This window comes from Lactuca virosa, chromosome 4, assembly GCF_052849685.1.
Source record: "Lactuca virosa cultivar CGN04683 chromosome 4, Lactuca_virosa_CGN04683_v6, whole genome shotgun sequence".
Classification (NCBI taxonomy): Eukaryota; Viridiplantae; Streptophyta; class Magnoliopsida; order Asterales; family Asteraceae; genus Lactuca; species Lactuca virosa.
Window position 1 is genome coordinate 151914519 of NC_136429.1, and position 22337 is coordinate 151936855.

Consider the following 22337-nt stretch of genomic DNA (forward strand, 5'->3'; position numbering starts at 1 on the left):
GGCCTTGCCCAGGTGATAAAGGATCTCACAGTCGTAATCCTTTACCACGTCTAACCACCGACGCTGCCTCATGTTCAGATTCGGCTGGTCCATGAGGTACCTCAAACTCTTGTGGTCCGTGTAAATAGTACACCGGACCCTATAGAGGTAATGCCGCCAAATCTTGAGGGCGAACACTACAGCCCCCAACTCCAAATCATGCGTCGGGTAGTTAGCCTCGTGAGGATTCAACTGTCTCGAGGCATAAGCTATCGCATGCCCCTGCTGCATCAACACTGCTCCCATACCTGTGATCGAAGTGTCACAGTAAACTACAAAGTCATCTACTCCCTCTGGCAGGGTAAGAATCGGCGCCTCGTACAGTCGCTGCCTGAGCGTCTCAAAGGCTGTCTGTTGCTCAGGACCCCATCGAAACACTACCGACTTCTTGGTCAGTCGGGTCAATGGTACTGCTATCTTGGAGAAATCCTAGATGAATCTCCTGTAGTACCCTGCCAATCCCAGGAAGCTCCGAATCTCGGATGGAGACCTCGGGACCTCCCACTGCATCACGGCCTCAATCTTGGCCGGATCTACTAATATACCCTTCTGGTTGACAAGGTGCCCCAGAAACTGCACCTCGCGCAACCAGAATTTGCACTTGGAGAACTTTGCAAAAAACCTCTCCCTCCTCAAGGTCTCAAGCACCTCCCTCAGGTGTTCCTCGTGCTGCTCCTTTGTCTTGGAATAGACCAAGATGTCATCAATGAATACTATCAAAGACCGATCCAGCATCGGCCTACACACGCGGTTCATGAGGTCCATGAACGCAACTGGAGCATTGGTGAGCCCAAACGACATCACCACAAACTCATAATGACCATAGCGGGTCCTAAAAGCGGTCTTCTGCACATCATCATCTCTGACCCGCATCTGGTGATATCCGGACCGTAGATCAATCTTGGAAAACCAAGATGCTCACTGAAGCTGATCGAACAAATCATCTATCCTCGGGAGTGGGTAACGGTTCTTCACCGTTACCTTATTCAGCTCCCGGTAATCAATGCACATACGGTGCGACCCGTCCTTCTTCTTCACAAACAGGATCGAGGCTCCCCATGGTGAACTGCTCGGCCTGATAAAACCCTTGTCTAGCAGCTCTTGCAGCTGCATAGACAACTCCTGCATCTCGGGAGGAGCCAACCGATACGGTGCCTTGGCTATCGGAGCCGCACCAGGAACCAGGTCAATCCGAAACTCAACCTGTCTCTCAGGAGGTATCCCGGGAAAATCCTCCGGGAATACATCCGGGTACTCTCGTACCACCGGTACATCATCAACTGTCACCTTACCCTTATCCCAGGTATCCATAACATATGCGACGTACCCCGCGCAACCCTGCTGGAAATAGCGCCTCGCTCTCGCTGCTGAACAAAGAATCGGTCCGCGCTGTGGCCTCTCACCCTGAATCTCTAACTCTCCCCCACTAGGAGTGCGAACCCTCACCAACTGTAGCTCACAATCACTCACTGCTCCATTGGAACTCAGCCAATCCATACCCACTATAACCTTGTTCCCTCGCAGGGGAATAGGAACCAAATCTACTGGGAACTGCTCATCAAATAACCGCAGTGTACATCCTCTATGAACTCTCGCGACCCTGACGGTCCTATCATCTGCTATCTCAACGTCGAGTGGATAATCCAGCTCCCCCGGAGCCCTGCTAAATCGCTTGCTAAGCGCGAGCGACACAAATGATCGGGTAACCCCCGAATCAAATAATACCATAGCTGAGATGTCGTTCACTAAGAACGACCCTATACACAAACACATAATTATGAGAAACAAATAATATCAAATACAGAGGTAAGAGAAAAATACATACCCGTCACCACGTCAGGAGCTGCTCGTGCCTCCTCTGCAGTAAGCTGAAAAGCCCTGCTCCGCGCTGCGGGTGCCTCGGTCCGGCCCTGACGGCCATCCGTAATCCTCAAGGTGGCAGGGGAAGGTGCTGCCCCTTCCCTACTGCTGCTAAGCTCGGACACTGGGACCGCTTGTGTCCCCTCTGATTGCACTGAACGCAAATCAGGTCTGAAGCTGGTGTGGTGGTGGTAGTAGCTGTACAATATCGGCTCATGTGACCTGTTCGGCCGCACTTGTAGCAGCCCGAACTCCCTGCCTTGCACGCCCCCTCGTGAATCCTGCCGCATTTGCCACAACGACCATGGCTCTGCTGGCTCCGAGATCTAGGATCTGATACCTTGGGCTTCTTGCCCGAACCTGCTTCGCCAGACGCCACTCCTGGCTTCCTCTTCCTCTCCACCTCTAGGTCAATCTCCCTCTCACGAGCCCTCGCAATCATGTCCTCCAGCGTCTTGCAGCTGGAATGGCTCACAAACTGGCAGATATCACTCCGCAACATCTCATGATATCGGGCCTTCTTCATCTCCTCGTCCGCCACATACTGCGGAACGAGAAGGGACCTGTCCCTAAACTTGGCGGTAATCTCCGCCACAGTCTCTGTCGTTTGCTGGAGGTCCTGAAACTCCCTAGCAAGCTGCTGCACCTCAATGACAGGTGCAAACTCGGCCTTGAACCTAGTCGTGAAATCACTCCAGGTCATCGCATCCAACACAGTGTCATCTCCAATGGCTCTCCCGACCTCCTCCCACCAATCCCGTGCCCTGTACTTCAGAAGACAGGATGCTAGTCTGACCTTGTCCCCCTCTGGACATCTGCTGGTGCGGAACGCGTTGGCGACATCTGCCAACCATCTGGTAGTCGCAATGGGGTCCCGAGCCCCATGGTAGTCGGGAGCTCCACAAGCTCTGAACTCCCCTGAAAGTCAACGAGCGCGATCCCATCATGGCCGCTATCTCAGTACGGAATGCGCTCAACTTCTCATCCAGAAGCTCTAAGATACCCTCCTTGACTGACCCGAAAATCACAGGGTTCTGGTCTAGTATGCTGCGTGTGACCTCCGAGGAGATAAACTCCCTGGTCTGCTCATCTAACTGTCCGGCTCCAGAACCCGAGCCTGATCCCTCCCCGGCATCTGAACTGCCGACCGCTGGTTTGGGTCGTAAAACCACCATTCTGAAAATACATCAAAACCAAGTCAAAATACTACTCATAGCTAGAGGGGTCACACATACTACAAGTTCCCTGGTTTTATCTCAGCCTTATTTGATTCAAGTATGGATCCTCTGCTTTCAGTAGTACGGGCCCATACTACCTTCCACATCTATCCGTACTTTCCTCAAGTACTGCCTCGACTCCACCAAGTCCTTTCTACTACTACTACTACTACTGATCTCATACTAAACTTCTTCCTAGGCTTGCCCTAGGGTAATCACCAACCCACTCTCCGCCATCAGCTGCATAAGAAGTCCCTGCTTTCTTTCACTAACTAGCAAGCGAATACTATTACATATTACTCAGACTAGATAATTCTTCGAATGAGAGATCCTACTCTACAACGGTTAGACTCAGACAAGAGCTGCGAAATAGAGCTAGACTTAACCTTCTAAGATTATTGAGTCCTTGCAATATGCAACGTAACATATTCGTTTACTACTTAGTGAAAGATAACTAAGACTCCTAAAAGCACAAAGCAAGCAACATTCGATCATCGAGTACACATAATCAAGCATATACTACTCTGGCTATCATACTGATAATTCTGTACTAGCATGCAGTTCTCATAAAGCTGAAGCACATATAACAGGCACATAAGGCATCCTTCCTAGATCCTTAGTCCTAATCTAGCATGCTGTTCTAGTAAAGCTGATAATCGTAACATAGCATAAACTTGTATGGGTAATTTGGGAGTACTTACTTGAGCTCGGCTGATTGCATTCACCACACCCTTTTCTCTTTTCAAAGTTCTTTTCAATTTTCAAAATCCTTTTTGTAAAAATGATTATCTTTTTGAAAATTTCTATACCATTTCCTTAGTTTGAGTTCAGACACACTCGAAAGTGTGCCCGAATCCCTCAAACCAAGGCTCTGATACCAACTTGAAACATCCCAAAAATACAACCCAAAAATTTCGTTTTTAAAACATTATTAAAACAATCATTTCATTACCAAAGTGTAAAAATCATAAACTATGTGTTTCAAAATCTCATAAGATCTATCACATATCAAATCTCATGTCAAATATCATACCAGAATATCAGAGTAAACTCCCAGGCTGAAGACTGTGGTGTGTGCCATGCGATCATCCCTAGCCCTTCCCTTTGCTAGTGGAAGTACCTGAAACCAAAACTGAAAACTATAAGCACAAAGCTTAGTGAGCTCCACCAAACTACCACATACCATACAATAACACATAAAGCACATATTGGGCCTTGCCCACTACATCGGACCGAAGTCCGGAATAACTTGGGCCTTGCCCACTGCATCAGACCGAAGTCCGGAATAACTTGGGCCTTGCCTACTGCATCGGACCGAAGTCCGGAATAACTTGGGCCTTGCCCACTGCATCGGACCGAAGTCCGGAATAACTTGGGCCTTACCCACTGCATCGGACCGAAGTCCGGAATAACTTGAACATAACATATACACAAACATGTAACATAAACATATAACTACTGCATCGGGCTTGCCCGACATCGGACTGAAGTCCGGAACATAAAGCACATAACATAAACATGCATGAATCACAAAGACATCAGACATACATACTACTTCTCGGGATCACCCCGGCATCGGACCGAAATCCGGAACTACTATATCTAAACGGTCCGACATTGTGGTCGTAGACCCGTTCCTAAGGAGGAAACTCACCTCGCGTAACTGGCTGCTGAAACACTGAGCGGAAAGATATCTGGCTGCTGCTCCGGCGACTCTCCGGCTATAAATTCCACAATGACACTTAGTCAGAACTAATAGCTATCCTTAGGGTGAAATGACCCTTTTACCCCTGGCTAAAGTCCACATCATGGTCAAAGTCAACTTCCCAGTTGACCGGACTCGCCGAGTTGGCTCGACAACTCGCCGAGTCCCAATCCTCTCATCTACCCCCAACCCGACTCTACTCGTCGAGTTTAGCAAGAACTCGACGAGTTCTCCTTCAATCATAACATCGCGACAATCTTCATCTGACTCGCCGAGTTCTTCCTGAACTCGTCAAGTTTATCTTCATCTTAATAATGTGTCTAGTCTGTGACGCGCCGAGTTGTATGAACAACTCGTCGAGTCCGTCTTCATGAGTTGGGAGATTGTCTTGGACTCGCCGAGTGTGTTCATCCACTCGCCGAGTCCCATGGTTTCCAGGTCCATAACTACATCTATTTCGTTGAGTCCTTCTTCTGGACTCGTCTAGATCCTTTCTAAACTTAACTGGATCCCTTCAAATCATAGAAGATTGGAGGACCAAACCCCCCCGACTCGCCGAGTCCCAAGAGCGAGTCATCGAGTCTACTTATGTCCAAGTCCATAACTCGATTTATGTTGTGCAAAGCTCACCCAAAAGGTAGATCTGGGCTACTGAGGCTGATATAACACGTAAAGTCATGAACTTTACGTGCATGCATGGGACTTTTAAGCTTGAAGGACCAAAAATGGGGTTTATTGCATGCATGGGGTTCTCATGGCCATAGAGATGGCAACTTTATGCCATGAGGACCCTCCAAAGTTCCAGATCTGAAGCTTCTACCCTACATTACACCCTAAAATCCGAAATGACATGGAAATGCCCTCAAAGATGCCAAGGTTCAAACCCTAAATTAGATCTAACACATAGGAGGTCAAGATAGGGGCTATTTACCTCAAATACACTGGAAATGCCACCAAACTCAGAATCCACTGACTTGCTCCTTGATTCACCAAATTTCCCTCCCTTCTTCTAGCTTCAAACCAAGATGCAAAGGCACAATATGGCTCAAAGATGCTCACAATTGATTAGGGTTTCGAGGACAGAACTTGGGTATGATGGAGGCTGGGTGGAACCCTCATAAGTTGTTTAAATAGGGTGCAAACCCTCCAATTTAGGGTTTTACTCGGACAGCTCCTACTCGCCGAGTCGGTCTTCCGATTCGTCGAGTAGGTCACTTAATCCCCCGACCCGGAGTCGATCCTACTCGACGAGTTGGGCCTCTAACTCGCCGAGTCCAAGGGTAAAATATGAAGTTTGGCTCGAATTTAAATGCGTACGTGAGACCGGGTGTTACATAGATTGTCAACTTAATTTTGGTAATGTAGAAAAGAAAAAGTGAAATCCGATCTCAAAAACCGAAGAAATGCAGAAAAATAAAAACCTCTGTTTAGGAAACTTCTGGTGGAGGAAAATTGAGACCGAGATCAAGAGTTAGGGATCATGTTCTTCGTTCAGGTCTTGAATCCATAGAGGAGGGCGATATGAGGTCGGCAATTACGATGTACTTCGGGGAAAGAATTGATGGAGGATAAAACGATTCAAAATCAAAGCATCTTCAGTGGAGTTTTTTCTATGAAGAACGTGAGATCAAGGAGTGTGGCAGCGACAATGAAAGCTGGATAGATCTAGATGTAATCTGAAGCGAAGTGATGATAATGCATCTGTGTGTGTGTGAGAGAGAGATGTAGAGAGATAGAGATAGAGATAGAGATAGATAGAGAGAGAGAGAGAGGACTGGATATGTACGTATGTTTGGAAGTCAGTTTTTACATTCCTAAATTGCCCTCTGTTTGATTTATTTAACATGCCCCTTCTCTTTAGTTTTTAACTTATTTACAAAAGCGTCACCTTGCATCTTGACCCTTTTTTTTGATCTAGTGGTCTAAAATTAGTTCTCGGGTTCTCGAAAAACTATAGGTTCTCAAATGATCATTCCTCTCTCTCTCTCTCTCTCTATATATATATATATATATATATATATATATATATATATATATATATATATATATATATATATATATATAACATTTCGGTTCTTCCTCACCTAAGAATATCATAACTCATTCAAAAAAAAGTCTTGGAGGTTCGTTCAATTCCATTCGATAATCAAGTTAGTTCTCAATTTTTGTAGAAGTTTTATCATTGTCTTGTATGTATCAGAGTGTATGTGTTGCAGTTAAAAGCAATTTCATGTTACTCTCTTTGTATGTGTGTGCATTTGTATCAACATATAAATGTTTTTAATTAATTATGTATCTATGTGTGTGTAAGTGTATGTGAGTGTAACTGTGCGTGTGCAACTTAGTCAATAGCAGTAAAAGTTTTTTAGAATATATAATTCAAATAATAACATCCTAATTTAAATGTAACTTTTGTGACTCTATTTGTATGTGTGTGCATTTGTATGAACATATAAAAAAATTTATATCATTATGTATCGTTCTGTATCTGCGTGGAATTTACTCAATAGCAGTAAACTTTTTTCTGTATTTTTTTATGTCATTCGGTATTTGTACGTTTGTATTAAGTTTGTATCATCCGTTCAACTTTTTTTCTTTACAAATACATTAAAATTTCAACCATTACTATCCAATATATCAAAGTACATAACACGAATTACATATTTAAGGGCATTTTGGCATATTTTATTATGTGCTTAGAAGCATAATAATGTCATTCAGCTTAATAGGATCAGTTTTGTCACTTTATTTATAACAATTTATGACTAAGTCTTTGTATGTATATGTATATATAGTTATGTTGTAGTTAAATATTCAATCCCTAACACCCTTTATGTGTGTGTTTGCGGTTATGTAACGACAGTAGACTACATGTCAAATCTTTGGGCAAATGTGTTATTGATGCAATTATCATATCTGGAAGTAATATTGGAAACCAGACTTTTATTCTAAGAATGTCTTTAAGTCTTTCTGGAAAAAAAAATCTCTTCAAATTTCAAATAAGACAATTTCCGTTGGCTGTATGTTTTGCAACGACAATTAATAAGAGTCAAGGACAACCGTTATCGAATGTTGGTCTGTATTTCAAAGATCCTATTTTTTCACATGGGAAATTGTATGTTGCTTTATCTAGAGTTCAAAATAGAGATGAATTAAAATTGTTAATTTTTTATAAGGATGGTAGACTTACAAACAAAACTTCTAATGTTGTGTATACGAAAGTTTTAGAAATTAATAAAAAAAATTGTAGTTTTAATTTGTAATTTATTGTGTTGTGGTTATTTATTTTTATTACATTTTGTTATATTTAATTTTTTGTATATTAGTGTCATTTCCTTGTGTTGGGTTTAAAACCCTAAGAACGATTTGATGAACAAAATGCGGAAAATAAGAATAAACATAATTAAGAAGATATGTCGAATGATCACTCGATTTATTCATAAACATGATAAATAAATTACAATTTCAGAATAGACTAAAGAATCTAACTCTACATAAGAAACCTCACAATGTTTGGCGGCTACATTTTGCCTCACTCTTAACCCTAATTATGAATAATACATGACTATTTATAGGGAATAAGACAAGTCTTGGGCTTTTAACCTACACTTCATCAAGGGAACCCATTGCCATAATCTATGGAGTACTTTGAATCCTATATTCTCCCCCTCAAAGTATGGAATGGATGACAAGACTTCAACTTCCTAAACAAGCATCTAGCAAATAAGAAAAGTTCTCATGACAAGGAATATCAAAAGCGATCCACGAATCTTGATTCTTCAATAGTCTTCAAAAACGGGTTCTAGGATATATATATATATATATATATATATATATATATATATATATATATATATATATATATATATATATATATATATATATATATAAACCAAGCACTGAAGTAATGTCTTTAAACTTCATTTTCTAATGTAATCCCAAAGATCTTCAAGAAAGCCAAGCCCACCATAAAAACCCATTTCTGAATTAGGAAACAAAATCACTTCTTGTCTTTGAAGAACTCCCCCTCCAAGTCACAATGATCTTCAATTAAGCTAATGATATAAGCCACAAAAAACTATCATGTAACAACCCAAATTTAAGATTCATAACGCCACTTGATCGAGCAAATACTAGAAGTCGGAGATATATCAAGGCCTTAGAAGAGCTCGATGAAGAACTGTTACTGTAAATGCTACTTCTCTGTAAAAGCTTTAGAAGAGCTCGATTAAGAACTGCTATTGTAAAATCTACTTTATATCGCTACCACAAGCTTCATAAAAAATCTTCAAATTTGAAAAGTCACAAATCCAATTTCGAATGGCCATATCAAATTCTCTCCCGATTTATAATAAAAAACGTGATTATAAAACCATCAAATGGTCATGAGAATAATCTTGAATGGATAAACAAATACTATGCTCCCATGCGACAAAATGAAATAAACATTTAAGTTTAAAATCCGAAAGAGTCGAAAAAATTTGACGTTATCGCGAAAAACGACTTTTCGAACCGCCAAGACTTGTTGGAATCCATAATTTTCTGTTCACGAAAAAATATGCGCATTAAAAACCCAAGTATGTTCATCAGCCCTTAGATTTGCAAATAATTCTGAATATTGGGCAGAAACCGTCACATTGATGAATGTCAGGGAACTTAAATGGTAAAACTGCATCATCTTCCCAAAATTTATAATAATCTCGGAAATTGGACTAAAGATGTCATTTCGTTGAAATTCAGGGGACTAGATTTGAGGAACATTAGCTTTCTTCCCCATTTGATCTGATAAAATACGAACGTCAACAACAACTTGCGACACCAGTAACGATTGCTTCAATTTGCTTTGATATGCGAAATCAAGATCAGATGTGAAATCTGAATCAACTTGTGAGACCCATTAAGCCTTTGTGAGACCAAGCAACAGCCCTGAGTTCCGAATGTTAAGCATTACATTCCGATTCTGTATCCATTCGTGGTTCGCTCCGAGTCAACAAATTCAGTCTCGATGCGAATCTCTGTCAACCTGGAATCCAAAGATATCAAACTCCAAATCATTCGTTCCGAGCACATGGTTCGTTTGTGAGTTGCGAATCCGAGCCAACATGAACTCCGATTCCGAGTCCATTCGTTCCGAATCAACTTCCGATTTTATTCGCAGGTGAAGCATTCATACCAAAAAGTCCACAATTCCAATTTTGACTTTTTAATTGATCAGTAAAAGCAAACATATGCTCAAATAATTCCATTGAGTTCCAATTCAAATTGCGAAACCCATCACCAGTATGGAAGACGAAAAACAACGAAACTCAAAAACACAGATTAATTTTCAGATCAACAATCGCCATATTCTTCATTAGTTCTTCAAAGAACAATTATGAACTCCAGACCAGAATCATCACCCGCATAGTAACAATATCGAAATAATCATCAATTTCTAACAGTTATTAAATTAACCTCGAAATCAATTGAATAAGGGGGTGTTTGGATAAATATTTTTTAGCTTATTAGCTTATTGCTTATTTACATATTGCGGTGAGAATAAGCACTTTTTTAAAATGTGTTTGGATTAGCTTATTGCGGTGGGAATAAGCAATAAGCAATAAGCATTTTAAGTGTTTGGCAAACAAAACAGCTTATATGAGTAAAATGACCAATAAACAATAAGCAATAAGCAATAAGCATTCCCCCCCTTTCTTATTAAAATCAGCTTATTTTGCTTATTCCTACCGCAATAAACTGATTTTTAAAGACTCCTATCCAAACACTTAAATTTGCTTATTGCGGTGGGATTAAGCAATAAGCAATAAGCAACCTATTTTTTCCCTATCCAAACACCCCCTAAATGATGAACCTGAGGGCTCGAAAAAGAAAAAAAAACGATGTGATAAGAATTTCGAATAAGCCAGATCCCGTCATCAAACATGAACCAAATCAAAGATTGAAGGAAACAATTGAATCTCAACATATAATCGATTTTCAGGCATAAATCAATTGAATGAATCCAAGAATAAGAATCTCTGATTTCAAGATGACATTATCGATGATGAGCGTGAATAAAGAAGAACTGGAACGAACATAATCAAAAGTTCAAAGGAAATAGGTTTGGGCAAATAAAGTGGAAACGAAGCGCTTAATGGACCTGGATCCAAAGTAAGTATACGAGAGAATAAGAAAACGACCCACAAAAAGTAAGAAGATAACGAATTAAATAAGAATCAGATTGAAATTACCAAGATGAACAGTAACAAAATGCATAAGTTTCCATGAACAGTTGCTTGAATAGAAAGCTTGATTCCAAAATGCCAAAACATAAAAAATCTTCAATAACTTGTGAAGAAAATCATCAAATCAAGAACCGATAATTCAAAAATCAATAAATCTTGAAAGACCTGCTCTGATACCACTTGTTGGGTTTAAAACCCTAAGAACGATTTGATGAACAAAATACGGAAAATAAGAACAAACACAATTAAGAAGATATGTCGAATGATCACTCGATTTATTCATGAACATGAGGAATAAATTACACTTTCAAAATAGACTAAAAAATCTAACTCTACATAAGAAACCTCACAATGTTTGGCGGGTATATTTGCCTCACTCTTTACCCTTATTATGAGTAATACATGACTATTTATAGGGAATAAGACAAGTCTTGGGCTTTTAACCTATACTTCATCAAGGGGGCCCATCGCCGTAATCCATGGAGTACTTTGAATCCTACACCTTGATTGATTGCGTTACACTCTATTCAGTCATATATATATATATATATATATATATATATATATATATATATATATATATATATATATTCAATAATTAATACAGAAGTCTAAAAAAACTTAAATCTTATTAATTTAATAAAATTTTATAAATCCTTTACTCGTGGTTCCCACAGGTTGTAACTTGTAACCTAGTGTATGTGTGTGTGTGTGTATATATATATATATATATATATATATATATGTATATATATGACATAAATAAGCGTCATATAAACTTTTAACTATCAATAACAAGTTTATATAAACGTAAATACGAGTAGTGCATGTATTCTCCCCCTAAAACATAAAAAACTTAAAAGAGGCCGTAGAACTCACCCTTGAAGCGTATGGAGTTTTCGTTAACGGGATTGGGTGACGTTTCATGTTTTCTGACTTTTGAACGAAAAGCTTTCTAGACAAATCGACACCATAGGATTGTAGATATGCTCGTCAGGAATACAAAAAAAGTAACTTTCAAACTGACTAGGACGCATCAGAAATTTCGCCGGAGACCATCGTTGACCGCGGCACATGGGCTATTCGTCAGTTGTTGATGTAGCGTGTGAAAATTCGGGCTAGACATTTTAGATATAGTAAATAATCTTAGCTTAAGATATAATAGTTATAATGACTATCTCGCGGATATAAGGAACGTTGAAATCCGACTTCGTACGAAGAATTTATGCTTCTTCGAAGTTTCACGATCAACTCGACACATCTATGCATATCTTAAAGAAGTGAATTGGAGGTAGGTTGCTTATTAGTCTAAGTAATCTAAACGAAATTGGTAGTAATCGTAAAAGCGAGAGCATACATATAAAGAACGCCTAAATCTGACTTTGTATGAGGAAGTTATGATTTTTCAAAGTTTTCAGTGCACCTGTGTTAACACAGAAACCGAAATTAAAATCGATTGATTGTTAGGCAAAACAATCTAAACGAGAGTTGAAGACCTCGTAAATATAAGTTCGTCGATATAAAGACAGTCGAGAACGAAGTTCGTATGAAAGAGTTTTGATTTTTATACAGGTTTTAACAATCTAAGCCCTTTAGAAATATAAAATTTAAAATAAAGTGAGAATTAGCCGACGGAGTCTAAACGAAAGTTGTAGTACTCGTTGATAGCTACGTGTGGATTTAAAAACGTCAAAACAGAGCTCGTATGAGAAAGATACGATTTTTAGAATTATTTAAGAGCTCAAATCGCAGGGTAGGTAGGCGCGACATGCACTTGTAGAAGGGGCAACATTTACCAGGAAGAATGTGACACGTGGTAGTGAACCGCAGGAACGACGTTGCCATAAGGCGCGACAAACTCCTTTTTCCAACCTATAAATATGTTGCGTTTGCTACTCATTTTCTCACCCATTCAGCCTTAAATCCTCTGGAAACCCTCCCAATATTTCCTAGCTCCCGACTACTTTAGCGAGTCCCTATGACATCAGAGAGCCCGATAAATAGAAGCTTTCAGTTCAAGATTCTGCCCGCATAATTTCTCGGTTTTCACAAAAAATTTCTGTAAGTTATGCTACATTTACCTTGCTACAAGTGTAACTTATATTTATATTCATAGTCGTTATTATGAATCTATAAATAAGATTTATAGGTGATTCCAAGTCATAATACTGATTGATCTACTTACAGGGATAATATCTAGGCAAGATTTCGTGAGGTGTTTAAAGTGGGATTTCCAAACAGTATACTCTATATACCAAACATACCCTACCTCTGATATGATCTTACCTGGTTGTTCCTTATCAACTATAGATCAGTATTCCTTGGGATTATTGAGGAATCTAGACTATCGTCATGAGGAACATAAGAGTAAGGTTTAGTGATATTCATATCTAGGTCTTTTGAAAGGAAAAGATAAGGTGTTAGGCGAAGCGCTCTCCAAATAACCAATCATCCACTTTAACAAGTGAGTGCATAGTTACTTCCAACTTACACATAGATATCAAGTATTTAATTTGCTTAAATGCCCTATGTGCTTACTATTTGTTTTCCTGATATCTATGCTAAATGAGATGATATAACATGATTTTTACTTAAATTAATCATATATATTTTACCATATTATTAAAATATGGGTTAGAAAAAGGTTGAGAGAGAGAGAGAGAGAGAAAGAGAGAGAGAGAGAGAGAGTGAGAGAGAGAGAGAGAGATACAATAATGGGGAGGGACCATGTCGACGATAATGGTGAGAGACCATGCTAGAGACAAAATAATGGTGAGAGACCATGCCCAACATTGTTATATTATACTATTGAGAGAAGTCATCTAGCAGATTATTGGTGACGACCACAAACTCTTCTAGATCGTACAGTGGAAAACTAGCAAACTCACAATATGTAGGTGTTAATGAATCATACTATCTGGGCGTATGGATTGTTTGTTCATTCGAGTACTCTATCCCCCTCATGGTTTCCCTATTGACGTGTATTGCTAAGGAATCCCCGAGCCAGTATTTTCCACTCGTTGTTACTGAGATCCTTTAGGATAGGTCCCATGAGATTATCATTTTAGGATTGAAGAGTGAGAATAACGGGCATGGGTAATCAGGATTATATGTTTGGTGATATATATATATATATATATATATATATATATATATATATATATATATATATATATATATATGTATGTATGTATAATAATATTATCGGTTAGAAACCCAATGTGCTCATCAGGCTTCCTAGCGTGACCCCTTCAGTTTCTTTGTATCACAAATAGCGGTACGAAGGTACACAGATAGTGATGTTTGAATCCGCTGAGAGATTCAAGGAGTTTAGGCCATTAGTACATGTTATTGTAAGGCTGTAATGATTACGTTTATGTTTATATTTATTGTATCAGTTATGACATCCCAATATTTTAAATAATCAATGAAAAAACGTTTCTTTGAAAATGATTTTATCTCACATATTTGTTATGGGACAAATTCCACATTTATAAAGAATACCCTGCTTTAAAATAAGCATCAAGAAAATGTCTTTTTCAGACCGTAAAAATGGGGATGTCACAGTTCACGCCATCAGTCAGCAACCATGTTCATCGGAAAAAAACAACGACGTCAAGTGTGGCAGGGGGTGGTTTGTGGTGGTGTACGGCGTCGGAGGTGGTGGTGCTTAACGGTCCAGCTGCCAGAAAAAGGAACCGAGAGACGGAGGGAGGAAACCAGGGTAGAGAAGGAAGGAAAGAAAGATGGAGGTTCAAGGAAGTTGATGATGAAATGGCCTCATATTTATAGATGGAAAAATATCTAATTTCATTCATGTGATAACATGTGTCACCAAATGGGTGGTGACACATGTTGTGCATGATGTACATGTACAAAAACGCTCTCGTGTAATTTTTCCAAATATGCTTGTCGATTGTCTCAAATGTGCTGACTCCAAAAATGTCATTGAAATTTTCGAATGAAAGATGATACTATATTAAAAATGTGTTCAAAGTTTTAGTTCGGTTATTTTTATAGTTTTCCCGTGCAACAGTTTTAGTGAAAGTGTTATAATTTCATTCTAAAAGTATTCCAAACATGAAATTAAACATTAGCATATCATCTGAGTTCAAAAACGTGCTCAAAAACGTGCTCAAAAACACTTAACGAAATGTGTAGCTATCGCAACAAGTGATACGCTGTTTGTTTTCGGAAAAATCAGTGATATAACTGATTTGCTTCCGTAAAAAAGGGATAACTTTTGTGTACGATCTCCGGTTTCGACGTTCACTATATCCACAAAATCGTGTGAAAATGTAATATCCAATTGAAGTATCAGTTGTTCATAAGTATACTTAACGCATACATTTTATTTTTAATGCATTAGTCGATACTTATTATTGTGAATAGTGTTTCGTTCTTTAGCATTGAACATAAGTTAAAGACAAAAAGAGTATTCCGCATGCAATTCCAAGTGTAATAACCTCATTTGCATTCAAAACACATGGAATACTTCACGTTAGGTCCTATTACAAGAGGGTTTGCGGTGGTTTGATCGGGAAACATTGACTTATTTTTACCATTTGTTACATTCTCCCCCTGTTAAAAGAATTTCGGCCCAAAATTCTGCTTGTAGATGTGATATCTTTAAACAATTGGGGATACTTGTGTTTCATTTGATCTTCGCGTTCCCGCATGATTTTTTGTGTTGTATTAAGGTGTCTAAGCTCATAACTAAATTGATATATTATTGTAATTAGAAGCAAAGTCCTTTTTGGGTTGCCCTCATAGCTATAAATAATATAGAATGCCATTTGGAGCAATAAGAAATAATTTGTTCATTTATTATGATTAATAATTTGATTAGAAATTAATTAGAAATTTATAAGAATTAATTTAGAATTGATCAAAATTAATTTGGAATTTATTTTGGGTCAATTGGAATTAATCAAAAGTAGAAGGACTGTGTTATAATTGCTTAATTGTTAAGAAATGGAGAGATTCCATAACCTTCCAGGGTTGGACGATTTTGGGGAACCGTAAAGGCGATTCTGGAAGCCTCCAATTGATATAAGGAATCTAGATATTCACTGATTTGAAATAATATTATTTTATGTCAAATTTAGGGTTTCTAGGGTTTCCATGCAGTTATATAAAGGGTCCTAACCCTTGTATTTTCGGCCATCTCTTTCTTGTGGAGCCATAGCTGAAAATTTCCTCTCGCCTCCTCTCTCCTAAAAAGTCTTCTAGTTTCTAGGGTTGGGGTGTGAGACATTAGAGACATCATACTTTTGGTGCTAAGCTTTCTGAAGTTCTACAAGGGAATCAAGGGTATTGTTTGCTATAACAATATCAAAGCCATGTAACCTTAACTTGTAATTTTCGATTATAGCCTAGGGATCTTATAGTTTCATAGTATGTTGTTATTAATGTGCAAAGACAAAGATTTTTTAGGTTGCATGTACCCTTAAGTTTTTTAAGTATTTTTTTCCACATGTACATAGAACTTGTAACCTACGAATTCCGTTAGTGGTATTAGAGCCATATCTTGCAATTAATAGTGCATGATAGATGAATAAAAAGAAATTCAAAGGATGCGTTGGGTTTAAAAAAAATCTTTTTTTACTTTGGTGTTTTGCTTGCCTAATTCGGTTGTAGGGTGTATTTTGGTCATTGTCTGATATTTTAACTATTAAAAATCCGATATCCATAATTCTTGGTGAAATTGAAACCAAAATCCGAAATTTAAGGCATTAAATAAGGAATCATAATCATATATATATATATATATATATATATATATATATATATATATATATATATATATATATATATATATATATATATATATATATATATATATATATATAGGGTGAGGTTCAATAGAGAACTATAATTAACCAAGGAACCAATCTTTTTTTCATATTTTAGAACTTATTTTTTATCAAAAAAAAAAAAAAACTAAAAATACAAAAATTCATAACTTTTTATCCTTTTTCCAATGTTATCAAATTCGATTTTTTTTACGTCAAATTCACAATGTGAATCTTTGAAAATTCACAATGTGAATCCGGATTCACACGGTGAATCCGAAAAATATTTTTCACATTCACAATGTTAATATATGAATTTAGATATTTTTAGATTTTTTTTTCGATAAAGAATAAGCCCCAGAAATTGAAAAAAAGATTTGATTCCTTGAAGAACCAATAATTATGGTTATCTATTGAACTTTTCTATATATATATATATATATATATATATATATATATATATATATATATATATATATATATATATATATATATATATATATATATATATCTCGAAAAGTTCAATAGAGAACCATTATTAATCAAGGAACCAATCCAAAGCGTCGACATTTAAAGCGATCAACGACAAAAGGTAGTGTTGTAGACTTTTACAATGGACGCACATGCACCGGATTATAACAAAACTCACTTTCTTTTTTTCGTTTAAATTTTTTTAGGCGATGTTTTTTATAGAAAAAAAAACCCGAATATACCGTTGTTCACGATTTTTCGTCCTCTTTCCATTGAGATCCTTGATGATATATAAAAAACGAACTTTTTTTTTTCGAAAAAAACCCACTTCATTTTTTTTGTTGAAAAGTTAAGGTCTATTTTTTATAAAAAAAATTAATAAATATATCAAAATTCATATTTTTTTGGTACTTTTTAAACATATATTCATATTCATGTTAAAAAAAAGATATTTCAGTTCAGATTCACATTGTGAACCTGTTCATATTCACATTGTGAACCTTCTCAGATTCACAGTGTGCATAATAGTAAGTCGGATTCACAATGTGAATCTGAACTGATCGAGCTTTTTTACATTGTGAATGTTAAAAATTGAAATATTTACAGTTTAGATTCACAGTGTGAATCTACACTGATCGATGTTTTTTTAGTCGGTGTTGATGTTTATTAATAGAGTACAACAAATTAATTTTTTTTGGTATAATTAGTTTTTTTTATAAAAATAAACTTAAATATTGAAAAAAAAAACTAACAAAATGAAGTGGGTATATTCGTTTTTTTTTTCGATAAAAAATGTGGCTTAAAAAAAATTTTAAACGAAAAAAAGAGGTGAGTTTTTTGGTAAGGAGGTGGATTTTTTGGTATAATCCGGTGTGTGTGCATCCAATGTACAAGTGTACATCTATTTACTTGGCCGTTGATCATTATGATTTCCGATGCTCACGATTGATTCCTTGGTTCCTTGTTAATTATGGTTCTCTATTGAACCTCACCTTATATATATATATATATATATATATATATATATATATATATATATATATATATATATATATATATATATATATATATATATATATATATATATATATATATATATAAAGAAAGTCTCCTTTAGGAACAGTATTCTGTTGCTATTGGTGGAGATTTTTTTTTAATTTCTCTCTTTTCTTTTCTCTGCCTGTTAACTTCTTCCACCACAGCCAGCTTCTGACACTAATTGTGGCCTAACTACGTGTTATCTTCCTATCATTCCCACGTTTCCTCCACCGCCTGAAAAATTTAATACCTTCTAATCGTGCATCACCAGCATCACCCTTCTCTTCCTGCCTTCATTCCTTCCACCCCACTTTACCTTTAAGCCAATACGGAATACATCAGTGTACCTTTCACCGACTGTGTAAGCCAATAACAATTGGATTGGTGTTAACCCTTCACCAACTGTGTACCCTTCACCGGTAATTCTTCATTATCGGCTGCTTTTATCTATCTTCCACCCTGAACCTCTATCTTTCAGTCAAATCATCTTCCACACCTCGCCTGCTTCCCACCGCCACCACAGTTCTCGATTTCATGTCTCCTTTAGATTTAAGAAGGACCTACATCGATAATTCTTTAGGACTTGGAAACCGTCCGACATCGATTGCACTGCAAACCTCGATTACACGTGAGATCAAACGAGAATGGAGGAGGACGATTACAGAGAAGCACCAATGTTGGGTCTGTAAGTCTTTCTTTGATTCCTCTGATTATCTACAAGAAATAATTATATCAGATTTATATGCTATTTCATTTTTATTCTTTTATGCTCTTTGATTTAGGAGTCGAAAGTTTTATTTGCATTAGCATGGTCAAGATTCAAGTCGACAGGATATAACATACGTTTCTGCTATTCTACTCTTCTGTTTAGAAATCGAAACCCTTATTTTTTTCCTAGAAACTATCGGAAGTCGATTACAAGAATTGGAATCCTATTACATGGGTTAGCAAAATAAGGTCAGATCTTTGTTCTCATTTTTTTCCGTTACTTCATATGATATTGGTGTTTTTGGGATTTAAAGTACTTTCTAATTATTTTGCATTACCTTTGTGAGATACCAAAATACTCATTTCTTTTTAAATTTATTTGCTTCAGTGATACCTTTGTGTGATGCTCTTATCACAAATTACATTGTAGGTGAACTCTTTTATCAAAATTTCTACTTCAAGGTTTGTCTGCCACCGAAATGCTTAAGAGAAGTCATTGCTATATGAACCATGTAAGTGGCAGTTTAGTTTAGCTTATTTCATCATGAACTTCATCGACTTTTCTAATAGAGTTGTATGTTTATTCCTCTAAAGGTTGTAGAAGTCAGGTCAAGTGGAATGGTGTCGACCAGAAAAATTAATTTCGTTTCAGTAATCAGTAATTTATCAAAATACATGATGTTGTATGCTTCTATACTGATCATATTTGTGTAATTTCGTTCAAAATCTTGTGGTTTTCACACCAGTTGGAAAGTTTCATTAAGTTTCTTTAATCCTCATATGAAATTATTTCTTTAAGTTTCTTCAATCTTCATATGAAATTATTTCATTAAGTTTGATTATTTTGTTTTCTGTAGACGATGATCTGATATCTCCATGCATGTGTAAAGGCACTTGGTTAAAATTTCAAAGTAACAACACTCCATCAATAGCTACAATTTCAAAGTTTAACACACCTGTTGTTCCTATTGGTGATATGGAGCTTCATCAATTGACCATTGGTGAACAGGAGGCAAGGAATCAATACAGGTAAAGAACTTCAACCCTATTTTTGCTTCTTCCTTTTATGATCTAACTTGTGTGCTCCCTTCTTGCGATCAGGTTTTTGTTGAAATTAATAATCTAACCTCTGTGCCCCATAGAGTCATGGATACCAAGTATTAACAAGGTAGAAAATTTACAAATCGGATTCTGGGTGAAGACGATTTACATTGGTAAAGGAGGGGTGTGTTCACAGACAGTTCACAAAAAGCATACCGAAATTTCATATATGTAATTTATAAATTTCAAGTGTAGTAGCTGGCAAAATGTTATTAATAGTCTTCTTGCTTTGCAAATTGTTATGTCATAACTAAATGCATTGTCATTTATTTTTAAATTATAACATCGTATATTTATCTCTTTCTTCAGTTTTCACCCCCAACAACAAACAAATTCCAAAAAAAAAAAAAAAATGAAACTTCTCTACATCATGCGTAGCATCGGTTCATTTCCTAGTTTTAAGATAATTGAATACAATTATCCATTATAGATTTTAATATTAAATTAATTAAAAGTTAATTAAAAGATAAACATAAAATCCATAATTGGATTATATGAAGTAACTAATTTAATTAATTAGTTAATTAAAAAAGAACGATTAAGATAAATCGTGATAGGGTTTAAAAGATTACTTAATTAATAGTTAATTTAGAAATTAATATTTAACCTTGAAATTTTAAATTGTTTAAAATAGACCCTATACATATAAAACCTTAATACTATATGTATAACTAAAAGTTAGTCAATTCAATAATAGGCGTCGTTCACGAATGCACGCTATAAGAGAGGTATAAGGAAACGGCATATAAAATGATCGTTGAATGTGTGTCATTTTCACCCACAACTTCTTTGTGTCGTGGAAGGTCATTAGCCAAACGGTTTTGATAGGACATAATGAAAATTAAAAGTATAATATAAAGTAACAGAACCTTTTATAAATTCTCACTCTAGTTACTTTAGAAAAAATGTGAAATGTATGCTAATCCATGAAAACACACATCGTTTCTTTATTAGTCGTTAATGGAGCGTGTGTGGTTAACCAACACACTAATTTAGGACTACAGATGAAATGATGGAGTATTCAAATTTATGATTGTTGATGGAGCATGTGTGGTTAATTAGCACATCAATATAAGATCATAAATGACCTTGAGTATGTCATGAAGGTTTGCATGGTTATTCACATCTTTTTGTGATTCTCAGCATCCCAGTCACAAATAGAAGAGCATAATCCGAGATTATACCATTGATAAGATTTAATGAAACTCAAAAGATCTAGGAATTTCATACTAGAATGAAATTGGTACTGTGCCTTACCTACCTAAATAAATTCGCAATTAGATTACGACATCCTCTTCTCATTTCAAATTGTATTTTGGATCCTAGCCTTGATATTATTAAATTTGGCTTAAAATAATAAAGAATCATATCAACTAACTAAAAACTTCTCTCTTACTATATATGCCTGGAAATGGTGATGCTTCTGCTACTCAAAATTCTAACTCCAAATTCAAACTTCACTCTCCTATCGATCATGTCACAGGAAAAGCTCACTGGCCCAAACTACATGGGCTGGATACGCAACTTGAAGATGACTCTTTGCTATTAGAACAAGGAATATATTATCAATAGAGCTATTCCTGATATCGATGAATTAACTGCTACTCCTGAAGAACTAGCTCTTCATAAACAATATGTTAACGATGCCACCAAAGTCGCTTACATAATGATTGCAACTATGGTACCTGACCTCCAAAAGTCCTTTAAGGACTAGTGGCCATATGAAATGAACTTGGCTTTTGCTGACATGTTTCACAAGAAGGTAGTAAGACAAGAACGGTATGAAGTCGTCAAGTCCCTAATGGCGTGTAAGCTCAAGGAAGGAGATTATGTATGTGCTCATGTGAAAAAGATGCAGAGGCGTGTGGAAAGGTTGGAGAAACTCAATATGAAATTCGATAAGGAGTTGGCCATTGACATGGTCCTAAACTCTTTACCTGCTACTTATGATCAGTTCATCCCGACCTATCATCTGAACAACACTGAAATGAGTCAATGACATTGATTCAACTCCACAACTTGTTGCAAACTGCTGAGGCAGGAATGAAAAAGTCTCATGTCCCTACTGCAACAACTACTACTGTCTTGGCCGTAAATCATGGTAAAGGAAAGAAAAGGCCCAACCCAATTGGAAAGGGAAATCCCATGCTAGATCGTCTAGTAGTGGGTCAAAGGTCAA